This window comes from Myotis yumanensis, unplaced genomic scaffold (assembly GCF_028538775.1).
Source record: "Myotis yumanensis isolate MYYU_CA2020_CCGP unplaced genomic scaffold, mMyoYum1.0.hap1 SCAF_12, whole genome shotgun sequence".
Classification (NCBI taxonomy): domain Eukaryota; kingdom Metazoa; phylum Chordata; class Mammalia; order Chiroptera; family Vespertilionidae; genus Myotis; species Myotis yumanensis.
Window position 1 is genome coordinate 60,278,675 of NW_027223763.1, and position 25,677 is coordinate 60,304,351.

Sequence of the window (25,677 nt, forward strand, 5' to 3'; positions counted from 1 at the left end):
TTTGGGACTTTACTAATCACTGAATCTTGCTCTGGAGGAGTTGTTAAGCATCCTAAATTCTCCTTGTTCAGAAATTTCTACTTGTATTGAATGCTGGAATAGAAATGCAAATCTGACTTGGGTCCTGTTCATGTGATTTTGAGATCAATCTTTAGAAGGAGAACTAGCTTTCTTAATTATTTGACATTATACAGTTGTTATTTTGAATTATTTGGGAAGGAGCTAATGCTACACAGTTTCAAATGAATATGTGAGAAAATAGAGAATGATTCAGATGGCAAGAAATAGTATCCATTTCTGCATCTTTTACAAAACTGCTATCCAACTGTTAATTTAATATTGTCCATTACTTATATATCCTTGGGAGAAGTTTCTCTTAGAACTTAATGTTAGGAAAAATTGTATGTGTTCCAAAGAATAAACTCCATTCTTTTATCAGATCATATGAAGTACATAATTTATAATGTTTCTCTTTTAGCCTTGGCTGCCAAGAAGTTCATCACTAAATGTAACTCTCAATTGCATTAAGCTATCTTTTCAGTGGTTGCTGATAGAAATCTCTCCCTTCTCTGGTTCTTAGTCTTTCTTTCAGATATTTAAAGACTGACCTTACATATATGTGCTCTTAAGGTAATTCGTCTCAATTGCTTGTAGAGAGTAGGAAAGGTAAAATAATAAACACACCACTAATAAGTAGAACTATCCACATTGGTCAGAAAACTCGGTGCTTACACAGAAAGCAAGCACAGCACATATTTTGCTAGTCCATGTCAGCATTTGCATACCATCCTAATCCCCATGAGTTTATTCTGAGTAATTCCTTTTGTTCCTCACACCAGTGAGCAAGTGGCCTAATTTGCTCAGAACAAATAGATGGTGAGTTCACAGGGTCTCTACTAATTATTTGGTCATTTTATGTTTGGATGGAAGAAGCTCGCAGCCTGGGCGGGCTGTAGAGTTTGATCTTGGTTTTGAATCTGATTGTCAAAGGACTTTTCTTTCTCAATGGGAAGCTGCAGTTCAGATTTGACAACTATCAGCAACTCCCTTGTGACGGCAGTTCTTATGTGGATCAGACTGTGTGATCATCCATTGCATTGTTATTTAAATTATTCAGAACAAATGGATATTTGTTCAACTTTCCACGTGAACAGAGGAATTTAATCTGTAGATTTGCTGAAATTTTTATGCTAAAACTCAGAGGAAAAAACAAGTGGGTTAAAATGTAGGTTCTGTCATGCTCTATGTTAAATGACTTGTGTAAGTTATTTAACTTTCCCATGTTTCTCTTCCCTCATCTATAAATGGGGAAAATGGGAATATTTGTGTAGAGAATAAATGACATATAGTAGTGTAGGTAAGTAATGTATATATAATATAAATTATATATATAAAAGCTCCCCTCCCCCACCTGTGGTTTGACCCTCCACCGTTTGTTACCTGTAGTCAACAGCATTCTGAAACTATTAAATGGTAAATTCCAGAAATAAACAATTTATACGTTTTAAATTGCCTATCTTTCCATTCTGAGTAGAGGAATGAAATCTCTCGCCACCTGCCCCATCCTTTCTGGGATGTGAACCATCGCGTTGCTCAGGCTATTTATGCTGTATATGCTGCCTCCATTCGTCACTTAGTAGCTGTTCCGATGATCAGATTGGTTACCAGAGAGAGAGAGAGCGCGCACATTCACATAACTTTTATTACAGTATATTGTTATAATTGTTCTATTTTATTATTAGTTATTGTTTTTAATCTCTTACTGTGCCTAATTTATAAATTAAACTTTATCGTCGGTGTGTAGGTATGGAAAAGAACATTTTACATATATCTATATATATCTCTATATCTATCTATCTGTCATCTATCTATCTATCTACCTATCTATCATATAGGGTTTGGTACTATCTGTAATTTCAGGCATCCACTGGGCATCTTGAAATGTATCCCCTATTGATAAGGGGAGACTACTGTATTAACTATATATATAAAATGTGTATATATATTATGTATAGTAACATATGTAAAGAAAGTACTGTGTGTAAATGATATATAGTATTGTATGTAAAGTATTTATGATGGTTTCAGGCAAGAGTTAGCTATTATTAATATTTTAGAACTATAGATGCAGAATCATGTATAATAAGCATTACAAACAAATGCTATTCAAAAAAAAATTACTTTCCAAATATGTCACATACAATTTTACTTAAAGGGCAGTAGGTGTGATAAAAAATGTAAAGATCTTATAAACACAAAAGATTATTTTTGATTATTTAAATTGTGACACACTTTGAGTTCCTTGCAGTCAATGGAAGTGGATCCACTCATTCTTTCATTCCCCACTTGACCCAAGCATTTATTGAACATCAGATATTCAATAAATCATGACCTGGAATAATCTGAATTCTGACTTGCTTATATTTACTGAGAGCCAAGGATGCCCCAGGCACTGGGAATGCAAAGATAAATAAAACATGGATTCCACATGAAAAGGAAGCACACCCTAGTCAGGGAGGCAGACACCTTGAGACACAGCTGCATCCCCAGGAAGGCTGCATGTGTGAGTAATGTGCAGGGGCCTGGGGGTCACAGAGAGGGCAGGGACCCCTGGGGAGGGGTGTCAGAGGAGTTTTCCTGGTAGTGTGACTTTGCATCTTCACCTTTCCTTTGCTCTGTGTTTGGGGTTTAGGTACTAAAGCCAGTGAGTAAGGCAAAAACAGACCAAGTAGGTATAGGGCCCAATTATCTTTGCCCACAAGCAAGTATATATAGAATAAATCCTGTACAAATGCACATCTGCACACATGTGAACTGTCTCTGGTAATGTGAAGTATAGAATAGTAAGTGCACAAGTGGCATTTGGCAGTATTTTTGTTTCTGAAATTATTGTTTTTGCTGAGGCTGTATCATTCAATTCGGTTAAGTGTGCAGGTGAAGAGACTCTGCGGATGTCAACTTTGAAGACATTGTACTATCATGATGCTCATGACCCTAGTTTGAGAATGTTTCAATGAAACAATCTTGGGGAAAATATATTTATTCTTAAAAATAGAATGCATTGCCATAAAATAGTGGTGAATATGAGTGAAGATAAAATTTACTCACCAATGGTAGGCTATCACATAGAAATATATTTTTATGTGATAGATTTTCTGTCAAGTCGCCAAGAAACAGTTTTATCCTTCCCTGTCTGGGATGTTATGACTCTAAGAAGCCACACTATCGCAGGCACCGATCTAAACTGTGAGCAACACACTGAGATATTTTATCAACAATAAATGATATTTCAAGTGAGTATTTCTATAGTGGATTCTTATAGAAAGTTCTTAAAGGGTTAATATGAAGGCGGGGGGAAGGATCTGATATATGTGAACAAATTAAAAAAAGTTAACACATTCCCAGCAGATTATTTTCCCAGAGAGGAGGCCTACAGTTTAATTCATAAGAATAAAATCGCCTTTTTTTAAAAAAAAAAAATAGGATCAATGTTATAAAATAGGGCTATGTTTCTGAGTAAGGGCCTGGTTCTCAATCCTTTATAAGAATGTTCTCCTGAGATTACATAAATCACTGTACAAATCAGTAATTTTTAGCCATTTATAAAGTGGTGCAGCTATCACCAAAATCCAGTTTTAGAACATATCTGCTATCCCCCCAAATTCCCTTCAGCCATTTCCAGTGTATTCCAGGGTCTTTGAATTTCCACGAAATTTTAGGATTAGCTTGCCAGTTTCTAAAAATAAATAAAAATAAAATAAAAATCATGATGGGATTTTGTTGAATCTAGAAATAAATTAGGGAAGAATGGCCATCTTAACAAATGTATTATTTTCCCCTTGCTCTTGTAACAAACCACCACAAACTTAGTGGTTTAAAATAGCCCAAACCTATTACCTTATAGTTCTGAGGTTAATTCCAAAGCCAGTCTTACTGGGCTAATGTTAAGGTGGTGGCCGATGTGGTTCCCCGGGAGTCAGGCCCAGTTGTAGAAGCTGGAGATTGGGCTGGGAAGGTCTGGTCACAGAGGACACCAGAGAGTCGCATTATTTGGTCAGAGGAAGGCAAATCGTATCCCTGGGGGATATGGGAGCGGAAACTGGAGAGCCAGGCAAGTACTCAGCTTTGGAGACACCTGGGATCCCACTCCAAAGACTGCAGTACAGGGAGAAGATCCCGCTGATGAGTAACTCAGAGGTTTGAAAGGAGTCAGAGCTTCAACTGATAAGCTTAATCATTAAAAACCAAGTTGTTTGAAACCAGAAAGCCTCAAGAAGTATAATGGTCTTTGTAGGAAAGGCTTAGGGGGTGGAATCAGATGGCTGTGGGTTTATTTATGAAGTGTGCACCAATGAAACAACACACATGCAGCTCTCAGCACCGAGTAAGCCATCTAAGTCTTACCCTTTATGATTCTCCCACTTGCACCAGCAGGCTCACCTAGCACCTGGGTGCTGTGCAAAGTGAACGTGCATTTACAATAGAAAACTCAACCCTTCCCCGTATTTCACTTTCCTTCCTTTGAACTGGGCCACAGTTTTACATCCCAGTGTGAAAAGTTTCCACATGTTAATTTTCAATGTGGACAAATTCAACATGCCACAGAGAGCTGACTTTTCCTTAATTCCACAAAAGTTCCTAAACTTGCTGTTTTAGTCTCCTTCATATGAGAGAGATTTACCCTGTTTTAAAAAATGGAAAATCCTTCCCTAGCCAGTTTGGCTGAGTAGATAAAGTGTCGGCCTGTGGACTGAAGGGTCCCAGGTTTGATTCCAGTCAAGGGCACATGCCCAGGTTGTGGGCTTGACCCCCCTGCAGGAGGCAGCCAACCAATGACTCTCTCTCATCATTGATGTTTCTATCTTTCTTTCCCTTCCTCTCCGAAATCAATATATATATATATATATATTTTAAAAAGGAAAATCTTAAAAAATGTTCCCAGATGAAATTATTGTATTCTGTGACATGAAACTATAGGGCTTCAACTATCCATTTGTCTTGGTAGTATAACTAACCCAAATTCCATTCAGAAGAAAATCCTCACTTGATAGAAGAGATGGGCTTCTATTAGGTACAAATTCTTAGAGGTAACTCAGTTCTATTATGAGGATTTTAATTCTACATGCTGAGGAGTACAGCACTCAAACTTCGAGATGGTCTGACTGGACTCCTTGTACTTCCCAGTACCCCAAATCACCACCTCCCAATATCCACTAAAGTCCCAGTTCAAAATATTTATTGCCTGCTTTTGGGATCACTAGTGCAACTGTTTCTTTAAGTCAGCAATTCTAAAACTTTTTGGAGTCATGAACTTCTTTGAACTGTTGCCAAAAGCTACATATTTCAACTCCAGGCAAAAACTCTGTAAACCTGCATATACAACATTTTTCAATCAATATTATTTATTGCACTGGAAATGAATTTCCTTCACATAGATAAAATAGAAAAATGTTGCCCATAAAATTATATCTTCCATTCTCGTGTTTATATAAATGTAATTGACTACTTGCTATAAAACTTCAAAAAAATGCAAACAAAATTAAAAGTAGAATTCAATTCTGAAGGTTTATGTCAGGATCAAGGAGGTTGTTATTGGCCTGTAAAAAAAAAGCTGGAAAAGGTGGAATGGTCTTGAATAGTATGAATTTAACCCAAAAGCTTTCCAACTTTTCATTTTAGAAAAATGAAACATTTTAGAAATGTACATGTATTAATATCTTCCTTTGCTAGACAAGGACAGATTTATTTCTGGGCATGTGAATTCCTTTAAGTTTCTTCCAGTTGAACTCATATTGCATCATTTTCTTTGTCTTGAGCCACTGAGGTCAGCTTTGTCTTTGTCTGCATTATTGATGCTAACTCACCAAGGAAAGGATTTCTTCTGACTCTTTGTTTCAGAATTTTAAGCTAATAATCTGAGCAGAAGTATTTTTCTGCAATGTTCATGTCTTCAGATTTCTGCCTATAGCAAATTCTCTAAAGCATTATCTATCCCCTCTCCCTTGCATATAGAAGTACTTCCTCTAGTTCTCAAAAGTTAGCTTTGCCTTCCAGGGTGGCTCCATGGTTGAGAGTTGAACTATGAACCAGGAGGTCACCGTTCAATTCCTGTAAGGGCATATGCCTGGGTTGCAAACTGGATCCCCAGTACGGGGAGTGAAGGAGGCAGCCAATCAATAATTCTCGTCATTGATGTTTTTTTCTCTCTCTCTCCCTTTCTCTCTGAAATAAATAAAAATGTATTTAAAAAAAACCTCAGCTTAGTTTTCTATGTCAAATTTTATCTTTCGGAAGGTGGAAAAATAGCTTGTTTCATTTGCTTGTTTTTACCAGCATCCATATGGCGACTGGGAAGTATTGAATGGAAAGATTTTACTCTCACCTGTGGCCAAATCATGAATGAACACCATCTTGTCATATTATACTTTCCTCTCTCAAAAAGCTGAAATTTCTCTCAGATGCTTCAATCAATCCTTCCAAGATTTGTCCTCAAGAAAACCAGTGAACTTTCATTTAGTAAAAAACATTTCTCTTTTGCTCTCATTTCTTAATATCATTTTGAAAATGAGATGAACCAAGGCCCTGAGTCTGATGAAATTGAGGACTTATTTTAAGTAGATGATGACAAAACTTATTTCAAGTCTGTTGGCAGAGTCTCTGAGCGAAATGCATGCTGATGAGGACGGCAATGAGTCATGATGACATATGGACTGTCTTTGTTCATCAAAGCAGCAAACCAGATGTGTTACCAAGTCCTGCAAGGGCTCCATCTGTGCCCAGAATATCAAGGATATCAAGATTATCCTCATGGGAAGATTTTCTTGGCAATGAAACTTGTCACTATTTTGACAACAGTGAGGGCCTTTGAAGTTGCAAAACAGGACTCAGGAGAGAAGAATTCCTCTTTGAAGTGGAGGTTGCACCCAGAGGCTGGAGCTGGGTTGGGAATGTGGTGAGAAAGGCAATGGTGTCATCCAGCTGCATGTTGAAAGGAAAGAATGAGTGGTTTCCAATTCTTGTAGGACATGCTTAAAAACATGAGAGGAATTTGGAGGTAGATGACATCAATGGAATAAGATGCTGTTTCAGATTTCTTTCTCTGTTTTAAGTCACACACTAGCAATACTATTTCCAAGGCACATCGATTAACCAAGACGTCTTCAGCTGTGCTTGGTCATGTCATAAGCAACCTTATTCAATGTTTTAAAACAAGGTTTTATGTTTGGGAAAATCTCAAAATTTATTAGAATTCCAAGTCTTTTTATTAAAGAAGAACAAACAAACAACAAACAAAGCTCACTATCTGGCTAGCGAAGCTTTCCTTTAACATTTTTAGCTCCAGCAAATTTGGTTATGAATGCCAACTCAGAGGACAATCTAGTGTCATATTTTCTTTTCTCGAATATTTTCCAATTTAATCCTAAGTGCACAGAAACATAGAAAGAATGTCCATAACCATGTATGTGAGAGCATGTGCAATAGGAAATCATGAGACCTTGTTACATGCTCTAAGATCCAGAGCATAGAAAACATCCCATAAAAACCAGACTTATTTTAGAATTAAACAGTATCTCAAGCTATAAATTGACATTAAGACCATTGTGAAATAGTAACAAATTGAAGTAAAAAAATGGTGTGTGTGTGTGTGTGTGTGTGTGTGTATACCAATTCATTAGACCAGTGGTTCTCAACCTTCTGGCCCTTTAAATACAGTTCCTCATGTTGTGACCCTCAACCATAAAATTATTTTCATTGCTACTTCATAACTGTAATTTTGCTACTGTTATGAATCATAATGTAAATATCTGATATGCCGATGGTCTTAGGCGACCCCTATGAAAGGGTTGTTCGACCGTCAAAGGGGTCGCGACCCACAGGTTGAGAACCGCTGCATTGGACTCTTATAAGCTATACATATTTGGGTCAATAACATCTGGCTGAATTTTTTAAAATCCACCTCTGGATTAAGTGAGACCGACAGCAAGTGATGTTCTTAACTCCCTTTAAATTGGCCCTCTATGAAATTGCTTCTACTGAATGAAGACACCTCCAATTGAAAGTGGGGCTCACTGTAAAACCTAGCCTCATAAAGCTGTTGCTGCTATGTTAACTATATGAGCATTGTGAAAGAGATTTCCATCACATTGCACAGTTATCTCTCTCCGCTCTCTCTCTCTGATAGCCACGGGGAAAGTTTATTTTTATCTTATCTTTGTGTTTCAAAGTGAATCATCTTTCCCTCTACAGAGGTTTCTAGAAGATTTAGAACCATATTTGTGGCCCACCAAAAATATTGAGTCAATATTTTTGAAATCTTGATGGCTCTAAGTCAGATTGAGCTGCTATTTTAGAGCTGCCAGCTGTTTTCTGATTCACTTGGGAGAAGGGCTATTTTCTACGTTAGGAAAAATATTTTCATATATCTTCTGCAAAGGTAAAGCCAAAATTTTATTCCAGAGTGGAGAATTTAGGCAATTTGGGAGATAAATTTCTCTGACTGCTAAAGAGCAATTGCCTTTCTTTAGGGTTTTCACATCTGGCCAGATTATTATGCTATTTCCTAGAAGAAGGGCCTGAGACTAAGGATGAAGAAAAGGTGATTTAACTCCCCTCTTATTAGGCCTTAGTGAAGGCTGGGGTCCTGGACTTCCGAAGGGAAATTAGTGTAAAAATTCCTTTCTGGGAAGTCAGCTGGAGCCTGCCACGACTAGACCGATTCTGGATAAAAGGAGAGGTAGTTGGCAAGGGAGGAACTGTATTGGTTTTGGCCTATGGGTTCCAGAGGCAGCGATCATTTTGATATCCCACTGAAATGTCCCTTTTCTGTAGAGAAATTCCTTTGTGCTATTTCCTTTACTTTAATAAAGTCATATATTCTAGAAGTGGAATCACCCAATGTTTGGAATAAAGGAAGATGCCAAAAATAGCAGAGGTCAGGATGAGGCTGGTTCTGAGATGTTTGCTTGGAGGATTCAAGTATTTGTATAAAAGAATGAGTGCATTTCTCAAATGACAGAAATGAATAAATAATTATGTACTTTTATAATTACCTTGATCTCCTCCGTTTTGAATATGAAAATGCCCTCTCCAGAGTCTTTCTTATACCTGGTTCTTAAAATTTCCCCCTTGATTATTAAAACAAGATATCATCTGCAAAGTAGAGTCAAAAACCAAAAACCAAACCGAAACAGAATAAAAACCCACGTGAGGAGTGCCTTACGTCAAATACTAATTATGTTTTGACTTATTTTCTTTCACTATTTTCTTGTGCAGTTTACCATGCACATTTTCCTGTTTTAAATGGTAAGCAAGCACTATGATAGGATCACTTTTTTAAAGGAGTATTTATGGCAAGTGAGCAATGGGATGGGAGGTAGAATGAGATATTTTTTTAAAAATATATTTTATTGATATTTTACAGAGAGGAATAGAGAGTTAGAAACATCGATGAGAGAGAAACATCAATTAGCTGCCTCCTGCACACCTCCTACTGGGGATGTGCCCGCAACCAAGGTACATGCCCTTGACCAGAATCGAACCTGGGACCCTTCAGTCTGCAGGCCGACGCTCTATCCACTGAGCCAAACCAGTTAGGGCAGAATGAGATATTTTATTTTTAGCCTATAAACAGGGACCCATTGCATCTAAGACTAGACTTACATAACAGGCCCCAGAGAACCAGGGAAGTAACTGAGCACTGCTTGGCATACAAGCTTATATTATATCCCCAAAGCTATCAACTGATTAAGGTGATCTACCACCACATTTGGAGTATCCTTACTGACTAAAGGGGTTTAACTGTTCTCAATGTCTACTTATACTGGGTTACCATTGGTTGTGACACTGATCCTTGGATCACTATATCATGGCCAGAGCAGTGGGGCTGATTTTTCTCAGTACAGAGTATAGTCTCAACTTATGTAGAATTTAGATTAGAAAGTCGATGCGAGAGTGCAGGTGAGGGAAGCTGATGTGCTGTAGGCTGGTAGCTATGGAAAAGGTAAAAAAAGCAGTCAGGTTCTTGATTTATTTAGAAGGCAGAATCAATATTATTTACTTATGAAATGAATGTGGGAAATGGAAGAAAGAGAGAAGTCAAGGGTGACTCAAGCAAATGGAGTAGTAGGGGTACCATTTACTCAAAGGGGAAGCTATGGGGGAAGAGATTTGGGGGAAATAAGAATTTAAATTTGGATATATTAAGCTTGAAATTCATCTTAAACCAAAATGTGAAGAATGCCACCTTTAAACCAAAGATGTGGAATGTACAAAACTTGGATTTTAGGGGAAAGTTGGCAGGTAGAGGTATAACTTGGGAATCACAGAGAAGGTGATATGGTGTAAAGGAGTATAGTTCTTAGGAGCAGACAAACTGAAGCTGGGATGCCTGGGTTCAAGCCTGGCTTCACTCCCTGCTAGCTGTAACTCTGTGCAAATTGTTTAACTTTTCTGTGCCTCAGTGTTTCTTCTAAGATGGGAACAATAATAGGAACTATCTCCTAGTGCTATTATGAGAGTTGATTAGTATATATAATATACTTAGAATGGGGCACAAAGTAAGAGTATAAGCCATTAGTCCTATTATTATCATGTGAGTACAGTTGATATTTAAAGTCATGGTACCCAATGAGAGTACCTGGTTATAGCTAGAGAAGAGGCTAAAATATTGAGATCTGAGATACCCCATCTTTAGATTGCAGGAAGAGAGAGGAAAAGGAACCAATAGAAGAGACTATAAAGTGAATAAGAGGAGGAGGAAGAGAGAATAGTGTTTCCTGAAGTCCAGTGAAAATTTCCTAAAAGGAAGCAGGGATAAATGCATCTAGTGCTATTGACAAGTTTAATTAGATGAAGCCTGAAATCACCCACTGAGTTTTAGAGATCTTAGGGGATGTTTACAAGAGCTATCCCAATGGGAAGTGTAGCACCATAAACAGTTCATATGCAAAGGCTAATGTTATAGAATTGTATCTTTATAGATACACTAGAATTTCACTCATTTTGGTAAGATGCCCCCACAATAACAGCTCCTTCGAGATTGAAACTGACCAACGGAACAGCAAATTCACAATTTCCATCTAACGCTCACTTAGAGGCAAATATTTATTGAGTGGAAAGGCAGGTAACATTGCTAGCACTGTTTTAGAAGATATTTTATTTCTGATGAGGCCACAGAGTTAAATTTGCATAAGTCAAATGAGGTGACACCATTACCTTATCATAAGCTAAGGTAACATTAGGCCTAGCTGCCCAGGCTGGTTTCCTCAAAATGGAGCGTGGGGAGTGGCAGGTACTTTCAGTCTCATGGATTCTTCTGCAGTACATTTGTCTTGTGCCTATAGTTCCCCAATGTGTTAAATCATGAGCATTTCTCCATGTTATTAAATTTTTCAGAAACATCATGTTTAATAACTATTTAATAATTCAACCTATGACTGTTCCATAATTCATTTAGCTATTCTTTTGCACATTGATAGTGTTTATAATTTTTTATGGTTGCAAACAACATCAAAGTAATCTGTCATACATTAATCTTTGCCATTATCTCTATTTTCTTTTGGGGGGGTTGCCTCAGAAGTGATATAAGGTATGAATATTTTAAAGACTCTTGATATGTGCTGTTAAATAGCTTCCCAGAAACATTAAACTGACGTAAGATATGTCAACAGAGAGAGTGCCCACCTCACCACGCTCTGGTCAGTGTTGAACATACATGTGTAAGTTGTTGCTGTTTCTCTTAGTGGAAAAAGGTATCTCACTGCTGTTTTAATTTTTAGTCCAAAAGCCAGTTTCTTTGTTTGCCTATTAAGCATTGTATTTTTTCTTCTGACACTTTTATGTTTCTGTTCTTTTATACCTTTTTGTTTTTTGTGGTATCTATGGCTATATATTATCTTGATGTAAGTATGACATCTCTTCCTTGTGACCAATAGCTTTTAAGATTAGTACCACACCTACCCCCACATTTTCCTCAGTCCTCTGAAAAGCAATGAAGAAAAATTTGGCACAAAAAGCATACAAAATATATATTTATATAATATCATTACTCACCATCAGCTATAACTCACTGGAGACTTGATCTCTCCACAGTGAATTTCTGAGAATTTACAGGGATTAAGAGGTGGCAAAAAATTGAGAATCAGCTTCCACCCAGAAATACATTCTAAAGATATACAAAACCTGACCCATGAGTTGGAGAATTGAGTCCAGTAATTCAAATAAAAGCAAAATGAAAATTTGAAGAATGCCACCCTTTAAACTCTCCTACTCTGAGCTGTGCTCCCCTGACCAAAAGGCTCCTATAGTTCACAGAGGTGGCTGACATGATTTCTGTCAGGGCTCTAGCATTTCCATTAGCTATGCAGAAAGATTGATGAAAATAATTGCACTCTAAGAGGAACTGGTCAAACATTTGTGACTTAGAATAGGAATTGATTAAAAAGTACCTAGTAATACAAGAATTACAGCAATCAGGATTTCACCTATTGCTTTAAGAACTGCCAGAACATTTAACAGGAATATTCTTTCCACTAGGCAAATGTTTCTACTTCTTCAAGAAATTGGGATTTGGCTGTTTAAAAGATTTTATCTATCCCAACACTGATTCATTTAAAAGACTCTGAACTTCTAGTAGTGTAAGTAGTGTGTTCAAATTGGTTTTATATACAGCTGCAATTAATGCTTTCCTGACCTGTGTGCAAATCAAAGCATTACAAATTCAATAGAGTTTTTTTATAATATGGTCACAGGTTAGGAAATCTATATTGTAAGCACCAATTAAAATGAAAAACATAGTATGTTATTTTGTAAAGCAAAGAGTTATTTTATTTTGTTATTTTTATAGTTATTTTTATTTTATTTATTTGTTGTTGTTGTTAATCCTCACCTGAGGATATTTTTCCATTGATTTTTTTTTAGAGAGAGTTGAAGAGAGAGGGGAAGACAGAGAGAAACATCGATGTGAGAGAAACACATTGGTTGGTTGCTTCCTGCATGCCCCCACCAAGGTACATGCCCTTGACTGGAATTGAACCCTAGACCCTTTGGTCCATAGGCCAATGCTTCTATCCACTGAGCCAAACTGGCTAGGGCCAAAGAGTTATATTATAAGCAAAGAATCTTCACCTAATTTATCTGTAAACTATGTGAACTTGTTCAAGTTGCTTCCCCTTTGGGGGCTCAGTTCCCTCATCCATCTATCTTTACCTCATTTTAGATGTTATCTCTAAGGCTACTCCCACTGTGGATCTTCATAAGACATGGTACTATAGACAGTAATTGCCCTCGGTGAAGCTCTACCCTGTAAAGGGCACTACTTATTCTGAAAAAAGACAGGGAGGGTCAATGCACCCAGCCTAGAAATTCATCTATAATGGTCTTTTTACTTAGGACTTTACAAGGCTCCACCTCCTGAGACACATGGAGGTTAGGATTTTGACATATGATCTGGGGGCGGGGGGAACATAAACATTCAATGTATAGCACTCCTGCTTGAAACCACTGACCAGAATTTAACCTCAGAGTCTTCTTACCCAGCTGCAAGGGAGACTGGAAAACAGACTTACTCTGGGGGACCATGTGCCCAGCTCAATTGAGAGTTTATACTTTTGAGAAGAAGAGGAGATGGGTATTAGAGGACCATCAGTGTTTTGCCACAATAGGGATGTAAGTTTGGGCTGTGTGGTTGTGAAGAGCATAACCTTTCTTCTGCCATCCCACACTCTGCCACCTGAGCACCGTCGCAGCCGAGGCTTCCAGACAGCCGAGCCTCGTGTCCTGGGGCAGCCGGCGCCTCTGAAACCCAGCCTCTGACACAAGTCACAAGCTGTCTTTCCTCAGTTCGTTGCTCACTCAGCCTCTGACACGTGTCACAAGCTGTTATTTCCTCACATCTTTGCTCCCTCAGCATTATGGTTATTTTTATATACTCATACCATATGGTATAATGATTTGTTTTCCATTTTTACGAATGGAACAGTGGCTAGTTTGTAATGTTTATTACATAAAGGACTGATTTAATGAATAACCCAGGATTGTTTGTTTATGTATTTCTAGCATATTGTTTGGCATTTTTACAGATGTTCAGCAAATATATGTTTATTGAATAGATGGACGGCTGGCTGGCTGGCTGGCAAGTCAACAGCTTTTCTATTTCAACTTATTTTTTCTGATTTTGAATAAGCACAGCCTACATTCTCAGCTAATCTCTTTGCCTTCAGGGTTCAGAGAAAGAAAAGAGAAAACATACAAATAAAAAACAACAACACAGGAAAAAAAAGAGGAAAGGAAGTAGGTATATTTATATAAGTTATTTTATCCTCTACTTCCTTCTCTCTCTCTCTTTCTTTAAAAAATTTATCTTAATTGTTGACCACTGACACCACCCCCCCCAACCTCCTTCCCTCCCAGGCCTTCACCACACTATTGTCTGTGTCTATGAGTTATGCATATATGCATAACTTCTTTGGTTAATCTCTTCCCACCTTATTCCCTTCCCTCTGAGATTTGTCAGTCTGTTCCACCCTTCCATGTCTCTGGATCTACTTCCTTAGTTTATTTTGTTCATTAGATTCCATATATAAGTGAGATCATGTGACACTTGTCTTTCTCTGACTGGCTTATTTTGCTTAGCATAATACTCTCCAGGTTCCTCCATGCTGTCTCAAAGGGTAAGAGATCCCCCCCTTTTTTTTTTACAACTGCATAGTATTCCACTGTGTAAATGTACCATAGTATTGATGCCCCAATTATGAATTTTTCTATCCAAATGGACCTCCATAATACTGGCCTAGGAAATGTCTTGAGTATGCCGCAGCTAAGACTGATGATCAATGCATTAATGTTTCAGAATTTAGAAATATTTGAGGAAGTTGCAACCATACCCTATACAATTCAGTCAAAGTTTACATATTTTTTCTTTGTGATATTTTCTTTACTAAAAATCTGAATACATTTTTTTTTTAAATTTCAAAGCCCTAAAGATGAAATAAAAATTTAAGAATCCCTTGCAAGGTAGTATGGGTAAATGCACAGATATTTCAATTCCATAAGGAAGTCAGCATCATCACATCCCACATGAAACACTCCAGCAAGAGCCATTGGCATGATTTGACTATAACACCCAGCAACTAAACGACTTTATCAAGCAACCATCCCTGCGCTCAGTGATTTAGAGGAAATCAGCAGCTTAACCAAGGACTTTTTTTTTTTTTTTTTTTTTTTTTGCTGAGCAATCAGGGGCCAAAATTAAAACACTATTACATCAAACTGCAGACTAACAAAAATTTAAATACATTCGTTATCTTCTCTGGGCATTTCTGAACTTAATGAGAACAGCTGAGCTCAAAGACATGGAGATGTCTGTGCTATTAGGCAAGGATTAGCATTAATGCCTGGCGGGCATCCTCAGTTCTGCTGGGTAAAGTAGTGGAAAGGTCAGAAGAGGATGCCATTGTTTTCTAATTGATGACAGCGAGGCCTGATGCATTCCTCTGACCTTTTGGAACGCAGGGACAATTCATTATCTGCATCAATTAGCATGCCGAAAAGTTCCTTCTGGATTGCCAGGTGCAGTGAGTGATGGGAAACAGGTTTCTAAATATGATGTACAGCAGTCTGTCAGAAACAGCCAACTTTTTGGACTTTGTCTCTGAGTACGTATACAGTGTGAAACAGCTTAGTTATGTAGCATAGGTCTTTCTAATCGGTGAAAAGGTTAACATTGGTCTAACAATGCTGGTGCATGGTGCTTGGATTGTTAACGGCCGGTATGTTTAGGAGACTGAGCATTGTTAAAAGGAAAAAATTTGGGAGGTAATATAAATCATTAACATCTCCAACATAGCTACCACATGTTGAACATTAAACAAATTATTTTACTTAGTCTTCACAGAAATCTTTGAAGGTAAGTACAACTGGTACTTCACCATTTAACAGATAGCAAAAAATGGAGGGTTGGAGGGATTAAGTAATTTAGCCCCAAACCACGAAAGTAGCCCCCAAATCACAATGTGACTCCCAGAGCGAATATCCTTCATCACACTTCGGTACTCCCTCAGCCTTTGCGCTTCTTAACTGGCTGCCATTGTGAGAGCTAGGTGGCTTTTCTCTGTCCTCGTCTGAGAAGGGGGAACAAAAATAATTTTGCTTCATTGGGATTGTAAAGATTGAATTACATAACGAGATAAAACATTCAGTGAAGTGCCTTGTTATACACACAGTGCTATTATTATTCTTTTAAATGATCACATTCAAGTGTTGGGAAGACTAATTATCACCCACTTTTTTCAGTGGGTGAGTATGCTGTTTATTCCCAACACATTCATGGTCCTAGACTCATAAAACCTGGAAGACTCCACATCAAGCTTTCTTTGTAGTAATTGATGAGGAAATTGAGACCCAAAATGCCGAGTCATCCTTGGGGTCTTATACTGAGAGAGCCATTCAGTAGGCAGGGCTGTTTTCAAAGCTACTGATGAGCCTTTCCATGTGAGTTCAATGAACTCTACTCTTCTGCTTTCGTTTTATTGCTTGGATGTGCAATTATGTAAATACTTAGCAGCAAAGATACATTATGTTCATGTTTTAATATTTATAAAAGTGAAAAATGAGATTTTTATTTTCTCAAAATTCAAAAATCCATAGCTTATGAAAGCTTACACTTCTTTTAGAAGTATATTAAAAGAAGCATAGCACAGAATACTTTTAAAAACCAATTCGAGAGAGCAAATCCAGACCAATCACAATTTTATGTAGATTCATATTGCTTAAAATGATGTATTTTAAAGGAATTCACTTTTAACATGAAAATCTATATAAATAAGTATTAAGAATGAGAATTCTTAGTTAAAACACATGTTCTTATTATATTGATTTCTAAACATTGGTCATAGAATGGAAAGGGCCTGAGATTCGAGTCCGCTGTGTTCTCACCAAGCCCATGTGGTAAGTATTAAGCCCATGTAACAATGAGACAACTGAGGCTCAGAGATGTTGAGTGGTTCATTTACTTGTGGGCAAACAAGAGACTACATATTAAACCTGACACACTCTGGAGGCCTGCATGGTGGGTCCTACAAACTCAAGAGACTGAAAGTAACCACATAGGATGGTCTGAACATAAAAATTCCTAACTAAAAGCTAGTCATGGCAGGTAGACATGTCCTGGGCCTCTAGCTTCCTTGATAAAGATAAATCTAAACATCAGGTGAGATTGCCTATTGTCCTTTTGTATCTAAGATAACTTACCTTTGGCATGTCAGAGTAATCTGACATTTCCCAGACCCTTCAGGGCACACCCATCACCAGAGCAGGAGACTACAGAATCCCTCCTTGTTATCTTGTTTGCCTCATACCATCTCTACGTGCTGTAAATGTTCATTAACTACCCACACCAAATGTACCCACCAATGTAAAAGAAGAATATGTCTCTCCATTTTGCTATTTATCCAGTCTCCGAAATTTCCCCATTTTGCTTTCTCCCACCTCCCTAATTTACCACCAATGAATTTCACATAACCCCCCTTACATCTTCTTTGATTCTAATGTATAATATAAGCTGCATTTTCTCAGTCCAATGGGAGTTTGTTTCTCCAAAATTGTTGTCTGTTTAGCTCAAATAAACCCGTAAAAATTCGCTACAGGTTTGGATGTTTCTTATGCCGACATACAGAACATCAAAGCTGAGATTACAGCCCAATTCCTAATGATTCCTGAGGCCCTAGTTTCTTCCATTGTCCTAGGCCACTTTGAACAGAATTGTGTACTTCAGATTCATTCTTACTTCACGTTATTGCCTATCCCACTTGTTATTTTACTGATTGTATCAGTCTCAGTTCAGTCAGGGGAAAGCTATGCATTTTGAAAATCACAGATTCATTGTGGGAATTGGAGCTTGCATGATGGTGGGGAGTTTGGTGAAGGCACGGAGGAAAGAATTGTAGGTCAGAGAGCAATCTCCAGCCACTTCCTCTGAAGCACTGAGATACGAGGTAAGTCAGAGATTATTGGGGAACTTGAGGTGATTTGTGAAAGGGCGAGGGCTATGCCCTCCATCTTGCCTGTATCCTCCATGTTGGGGCCACGTGTGGCCTTCTTCCCGGAAGCCCAGGCCTCTGCTGGCCACGCCCGGGATTTTAAACTAACCAATGACAATCAAGGGAAGTACGCGCCATAGATATGACCACATCCTGTGTAACAGGACCCGGCTTGCGCCTGGCCAATCGGCAGAGCACAGTCCTTTCTCCTCCCCTTACTCCAACCCCCCCCTATATAACCGGTCTCTGGGCGGGGTTCGCTCTCTTGGCCACTTGGCTAGCCGATGTGTCGGTGAGTCTGGTGGATGGAGAGCTCAAGCTAGCTTGAAATACAGATTCTTATGCTTTTGCATCGGATTGGCTGGCTCCCTGATGTGGTTTCTTGGGAATCTTGAAATCTGGGCATAACAATTTGCATGTCCAGCTGCCAATGAGGGATTACAAAGGAGAAGCTTGTTGTAAGGTCTGTGGGAGCTGGTGCCTCATGGCAACCGCTCCCGCCATGTCGTGGTGTACATTCTACCTACAATGCGGGGTGTGTACAGCATGCTTATGGGAGAAAGCCCAAACTCAACAGCTGACAAATGAGAGCCTTTGCAATCCCTTTTCTGTCTATCTGGTCAGCCTCATCCCATGCTATTGCCTTACCACATTTTCTTGCAAATTGTATTTGTCTTGTTGGTTTTGTGTGAGAATTCAGAGAGACAAGTGGGACAATGCCTAGGACAAAATAGATGATCAATGATCACTCTATTTCTAAGTTGCAAACAACAGAACCTACTTCAGCTGGTTGAAGGAGAGGAGAGGTTTATTCCAGGTTATTAGGTAGCTCAGAGAATTCCCAGGAGGGCCAGATCAGCTTGGAGGGGACACATGGACAGAACGGAAACAATATCAAACTGCAGCTTGTCCCAGAAATAGCCCACTAGGTGGCGGCCTCCTCTAGGCACAGACACCGTAACAGGCACTGCTGATGCTGGGCCCTGGACCCCAGAGTCACCATAACTGCTGTTCTCAGAAACCAGGGCCTCTGTTATCAGCCTCTCCAGGAAATGGATCTCATGCTCCCGCATTCCCACCCTACTCTCATCTATATCAAAATCTCACATGTGTATATCTGATTGGCAGAGCCTAAATCCCATGTCTCTGACCTTGCTGCAAAGGAGGCTGGGAAAGCAAGGGAGAGAAGGGGGAAATCTGTTCTGCAGACTGCCTTCTAAAAAACTGAGTTGCTCCCCTGCAAACTTAATGGACATTGGTGATAACCTGTTGCTTAAGGCAGTCAATTCTGCTCAACCATGTGGCTTAGAGCCTAGCACTCTGATCATATCAGAGGAAGGGCTGGTACTTCTTCAGTCTTGAATGCTGCTTGCTTGCTGGGGTTCAAGCCCATAGCTAACTGTATCCTGCAGCTACAATAGCAAGCCTTGATGCCCAGCTGCCACATTATACCAGACTCTGGTTCTCAACCTTCCTAATGCCTCGATCCTTTAATACAGTTCCTCATGTTTTGGTGATCCCCAACCATAAATTATTTTTGTTGCTACTTCATAACTGTAATTTTGCTAGTGTTATGAATCATAATGTAAATATCTGATATACTATATGTGTTTTCTGATGGTTGCGACCCACAGGTTGAGAACCGCTGTACCAGAGGAAGGCCATGAAAGACAAGGGTAGGGCTGGAGCCAATATTCTACCATGCCATATTACTCTGGGACTCCCATTTCTGCTTCCCCAAGGGAGGGGTCAGTGCTTCCCTAATCATGCAGCTCAGAAGCCCCATGGCCCAAGGTGTGAATTTCTCTCTGAGCCTACTGCCTGGCCTTGTTAGAGCTTGGTACACCACCTTAGAGTACATGGATAAGAGGGTCCTGCATCCATCTCTGTGAGCTCCATTCATTGATTCATTCTGTTAGTCCTGGTGGGTGTATGTTTGTTTTTTAAAAAATATATTTTTTATTGATTTCACAGAGGAAGGGAAAGGGTGAGAGAGATAGAAACATCAATGATGAGAGAGAATCATCGATCAGCTGCTTCCTGCATGCCCCCTACTGGGGATTGATCCTGCAACCCAGACATGTGCCCTTGGCCGGAATCAAACATGGGACCCTTTAGTCCGCAAGCCATTGCTCTATCCACTGAACCAAACCAGCTAGGGGCTGGTGTGTGTGTTGAGTGGCATTTTCCATTTTTGTGTGAGAAAATGTCTGGATTTTACCTTTGGGAGGCAGGACTTTTAATCTGGAAAATTATCTAAATAGAGGAAAGGTGTTCAAAAATGTTGATGGTCACAAAGCTTGACAAATATCTATCACCCCCAGTAAATATTAATTCATAATTAGCTTCCCTTCCCTCTTCCCTACTGGTCTATCGTGGTGAGCTCCATTACCTTACAAGAGTAGATTTTAGCATCAGGCATGCCTGGGAAGGCTTGAGTCCCAGTTCTGCAACTGCTAACATCAGGTGGCCTTGGGCAATTAGCATTGTTCCATGCCATGTTATGTAAGGGACTTGAGCATCCATGGATTTTTATATCTGAAGAAGTTCTGGAACCAATCCCCCACAGATATTGAGGGATGACTGTAGTTAAATTTTTGGGGTGTCAAAAGTTATACGTGAATTTTCAACTGCATGAGGTCAGTGGCCCTAACCCCAGAGTTTTTCAGGGGTATATACCTATACCTTTCAATCTCTCTTCTTCTATCTCCCTCACTCTTTCCCCCTCCCTTCTATCTTTATTTTTTCTATGTGTAAGGAAAACTAGCATTCCGGGTGTTTCCCCCAAGTCTCTTTTGTGTTCCTTTTTTTTTTTTTTTTTTTTTTAAAAAAAGAAAGCTCAGGTATAACCATTTCTTTGGGTCTTCATTTCCTATGAAGGCTCATATGTCACATAAAACTTAAATAAATTTATAGGCTGTCCTTTTGTTAATCTGTCTTCTCTCAGTATAATTTATAAGCTCCCAGCTGGAGAACCCAGGAGAGTAGTAGGAAAATAAATTTTTCCTCCTCTACAATGGATGCCTGCATGGAGCTAGAGGAAATTTGTAAGCCTGAAGAAGTCTGATATGTGACTCTTCTAATGTGGCACAGGAGATGGCGCAAAGTTGGTGGAAGGGAGCTTGATAAGTGAGTGTGAGGTTGTGCCTTGTACTCCCATGCCTTGTCTGGCATACAGGGAACTGAGACATTCCTCCACATCCTAGTGAGTGGATGCACATGCTCCAAGAGGGGATCAGAGCTATGCAGAGTCAAAGAAACTCTCTATGTACAGAGACTTTGTAATGGAAGGAAGGTGGGGCTAAGGCTATGGACATCAGTTGTGAGAACCAGCATGTCACCTCGAAAGGTCTGATGGGACAAGTCATACCTCAGTGGCCACCAGCCTAGAAGCTGAGCTGCCCAGATATGTTGCAGCAGAGACCTGCAGAATCTAGGCCCTCACTGGTTAAAGGCTATCCAAAGACCAGCAGCACCAGTATCACCTGGGATCTTGTTAGAGATGCAGAATCTTGGATTGACACCCAGATCTGGTGGACCAGAATCTGTGCTGTAACAAGATACACAGATAATTCATGTCACATTTCAAGTTTCAGAAGCACTGATTAAGAAGACCTTGTGTGAATGTATGGGCTCTTTCTCTCCCTTATAACCCACCGAGAGATCACATACCATAACTATACCCTATAGCCATATGCTCTCTTAGGAGCAAAAGAAGGGGGAGAAAATGCAAAAGACTATTAGCTAAAAGAGACTCAGTTACCCAAGGAGATTGTCTGACAAACAAAAACTCATAGACACAGACAACAGTCTAGTGGTTACCAGAGGGAAAGGGAGGTGGTGTGGAGGCAGTAAAGGGTAAAAGGGATCAAACATATGGTGAGGAAAGGAGATTTGACTTTGGGTGGGAAACTCACATGTGATATGCAGATGATGTATTATAGAATTGTACACTTGAAACCAATATAAATTTATTAAGCAATGTCACCCCAATAATTTCAATTAAAAAAAATAGAGACTGACTGAATTCTTGAATTGGACCAAGGTCACTGGATTGGACCAAAACTGGTCCTCTAAAATAAATCAGTGGTAGAAAATAATAAAACTACATTTACCTTGATCAATGCTCTTTGAGGGGTGAATAAAGATTATTTTTATATTTGTCTATTTTTTTATTAGTCATGATTCTTTCTCAGTCAGACAAGATGAATATGGCATCCATTGTGGCTTCTCATTTGTTGTTTCACATTGCTCAGCTCTTTTTATAGTCTTTTGTACATTTAACATTTTCCACTCACCTCTTAATGAGAGAATCCTTGGGTCTATGATATGAACTACCCTCATAAATTTGCATTGCAGGGGACCCAGCTTACAGCCTGGCTTTTTATTCTGCCCTGGGATTTAGTCACATCTGGACAAGTCTGCACAGCTTGTAGAGAAGGCTGGCAGGGTTCTGTTTACTCAGTGGAGTGAAGATCCTCATGATAAAGAATTCACCTTAAGAGAAGAGAGTGAGGGTGAAGAAGAAAGGACTGCTGAGTTTCAAAGCATATAGAAACTCTTGAATTAGGCTTTCCTTCTTTTTTTTGTAAAATAGTTTCTAAACTTCTTTAACTCTCCTTCAACAGATAAAGTGCCTCATGGGCCTCAATTATGCTTAGGGAGGCATAACTCAGGATCTGTCAGGTAGGAAATGAAAAGCCCAGTCCTTCTGGCTCTATTGGTTCGGGGAGGAAAGCAGGTCAGAGGGATGGTTTCATTCAGACTGCCTCTTACTTTACCAAAGAAAATGAGAGCCCATCAGGCATAAACTCTATCAACACTCCAGTATTTTCCTTATAAGCACCTGTATTCATACCCATCCTTGGCAACATGTCTCTTGTCTCAGAAGATGTGATGTTTCACCTTTTGTGAAATACCTGTGCCCTTGACCCTGCCCTTTCCCACCTCTCTCGGGACCTTACTATTGTCAGGGAGGAAAAGCTTTTCACCTACCCTCTCAGGTTCAGTATCTGGGGCCCTGGATAAATGAACAAAGTACCCATTAGCAGGAGAAAAGACACACAATTTTTGTTAATATTTGCATGCACAAGAACTCACAGAAAAGAAGTGAAACTCAAGAAAGCTATTAGACTTATTTTAACAAAGGGAAGAGGATTTGGGCTTTAAGGTATGATAAAAAGTGGAGAAGTGACCTGAAATATATGGGGGAACTAATGGAAGATACAGGTTATTTTAATAAGGCCTGTTTATGTAAACTTCATCTGGGTGTTGACTTTCCATCTCTGGGTTAAGAATTGTTCTTTTTTTCTTGGTGGTGCTGAGGGCACCTCATGAAGGGAAATTTATGTCCTGCTTTTATCAGATGAGAGAAGGGAAGAGAACTCTTCCTGTATCAACTGATTCTCAATTGCCTTCAGCTCAACATAGTCTTTATATCAAAGTGGCATATTTGCGGTGGCATATTTGAATTCCCTTCTTTATATCAAGCACACCCTCCATTTGTTATAGTTTAGGTTGCTTCTTCTTCATTTCTTGCAAATATGCTCAAATATTTCTCATCTCAGTGATCCTTCCAATGGCTTTTTCACATTAATTCAAAATAATATTTATTGAGGGCTTACCAAGAGTAGGCATTGATCTAAGTGCTGAGGATATCGGAGGTGCATAGTACAGACCTATTATCTCTGTCTTCCTGAAATGCATAGTCTGTCATCTCCACCACCTTTAGCTACCATCCAAACCTCAGAGTAATCTACTCCACGTACTCATTCTCAGATAGTCTCTCCTTAAATTAGTGCCATCTTATCAACCAAACCAGAAACCTAGGAACTCATCTCAGTTTCCTCTTGTTCCTCACCCCACACATCACCAAATGCAGGTACTATTACCTAAATATGTTTTTAAATACTCCCACCCTCTCCATCCCTACCACCTGTTTCTAGACTGGCCTTGATCATCTCTTACTCATCAGTGGTCATTGTAACTGGTCTTCCTGCCTCTGGTTTCAGCTCCCTGAAGTCTCTCCTCCAGGTGAGATTTATAGAGGTCAGTCCCAGGCCTTCAGCATCTCAAAGTTTCTCCATTTCCCACAGGAGAAAGTCTGAGCTCCTTGGTGGCACCTCTCATTTTTGTTACTGCCTTCATCTCCGACCTCACCTCTGGTAGTTCCCTGATTTGCTTTTTGTCCTTGAAGGTCTTCACACAGAACATGCTCAGTTTGTGTATGTGCTTAAGCTCATCACTACCAGGAACACTCTTTCCTGGTCTCCTCTTGCCCACTGACACCTAGCTGTATTTACCTGCAGAGATTCCTAGCTTTATTCTTCACACCTCAGCTTTTTATTACCTACTCTACAAAGCCTTACCACATAGTCCCCCTTCTCAGAGGGTGGAGATAGGTGTCCTATATGCTTCCATAGTGGCTGTGTGTGCCTATCCATTACTATGCTCTGACATTATTTTATTATATTATTTTATAGCAGTCTGTCTGTCTTTCTCATTAGGCTGTGAGCATCTTTAGAAAAGTATTTGGCTCAGGGTAGGAACTCAATAAATGTTTATCGAATGAAACCCAGGTGAGCTATGATCTGAGCTTTTCCACTGCTGACAGTTTCATTGGATGGCCAGCATCTCCTCTAAGAGATGTTAATGGCTCTACCTTAGCCTTCCATTCACTGCTCCATTAAGTCTGTTTTGTGGCAGGAAATCAACTTGACCTGTGGCTATGAGAGAAACACCCATCATGCACAGCCATTATCACTTGTTTTTAATTCCTGCTTAGATCTTATCCTGGCACGCTGGCTTCTCTTTCCATTGAGAATAAAATCAGATGTTTAAGGATGCGCTTGGAGTTAAGCAAACAGATATGGATACATTTGAGAAAGAAACCGTCTGTGTAAACTGCCATTGAACCTTTAAGTGTCTGAGACCCTAAGGTTTTATTTGTCCAATCACTCAAGTAATTTGATATAAATGTGTGTGTACATCGTAAGCATCCCTTTAAAGCCACCACGTTGCTTCACTATGATCACAGAATGAGGATTCTTGACTAGGTGGTGTCATGAAGGTATTGAAATATCCAGTGTGGGGACCAAGGCCAGCAGTTAGACATTAGGCAACCCTTGGCAGAGGCACACTTGCTCCTTACAGAAGCACAGGCACAAACGTTAGAGCTGGAAAGGACCTTAAGGATCATCTCAATGAACTCTAATTTTACAAGTTCAGAAACGATCCTATGAGAGCTTTTAGGTCAGTGTTCCCAGATGTTAGCTCAGAGACAGTGCCAGGAAACATTCGCATGTCCTGGAAAAATAGTTACAAACAAGAATTCCCTATTCCCACCCCATCAGCAGGGATTTTACTCAAGTGCAGGTTGGAAATCATCAGTTTCAGTGAGTTGCCAAGTTCTCCCATCAGCCAGAATTAGAATATCAGTTCTCTGCTCTTTGCATTACAACATGCAGCGTCCCTTCATTTATCTAACAATAAACAATTCCCACTCTTTTCCACTGAACTCATGTGGAACCCCCTCTGTCACAGAAATTTCTTGCTATTCCCCTCACCCAAGCCTTATTCTATTCACAAATTGGATAAATAAGTCATCCTTGTTTCTATCTACATAGTTTAAAAAACGTTCGCA

At 39.3% G+C, this 25,677-nt stretch overlaps 1 long non-coding RNA gene across 2 annotated transcripts in view; it reads right to left on the bottom strand.

Moving 5' to 3' along the window:
* Nucleotides 1–25,677, bottom strand: part of LOC139020553 (uncharacterized) — a 48,654-nt gene that overhangs the window by 22,421 nt on the left and 556 nt on the right. The gene's annotated exons all lie outside the window — the stretch shown is intronic.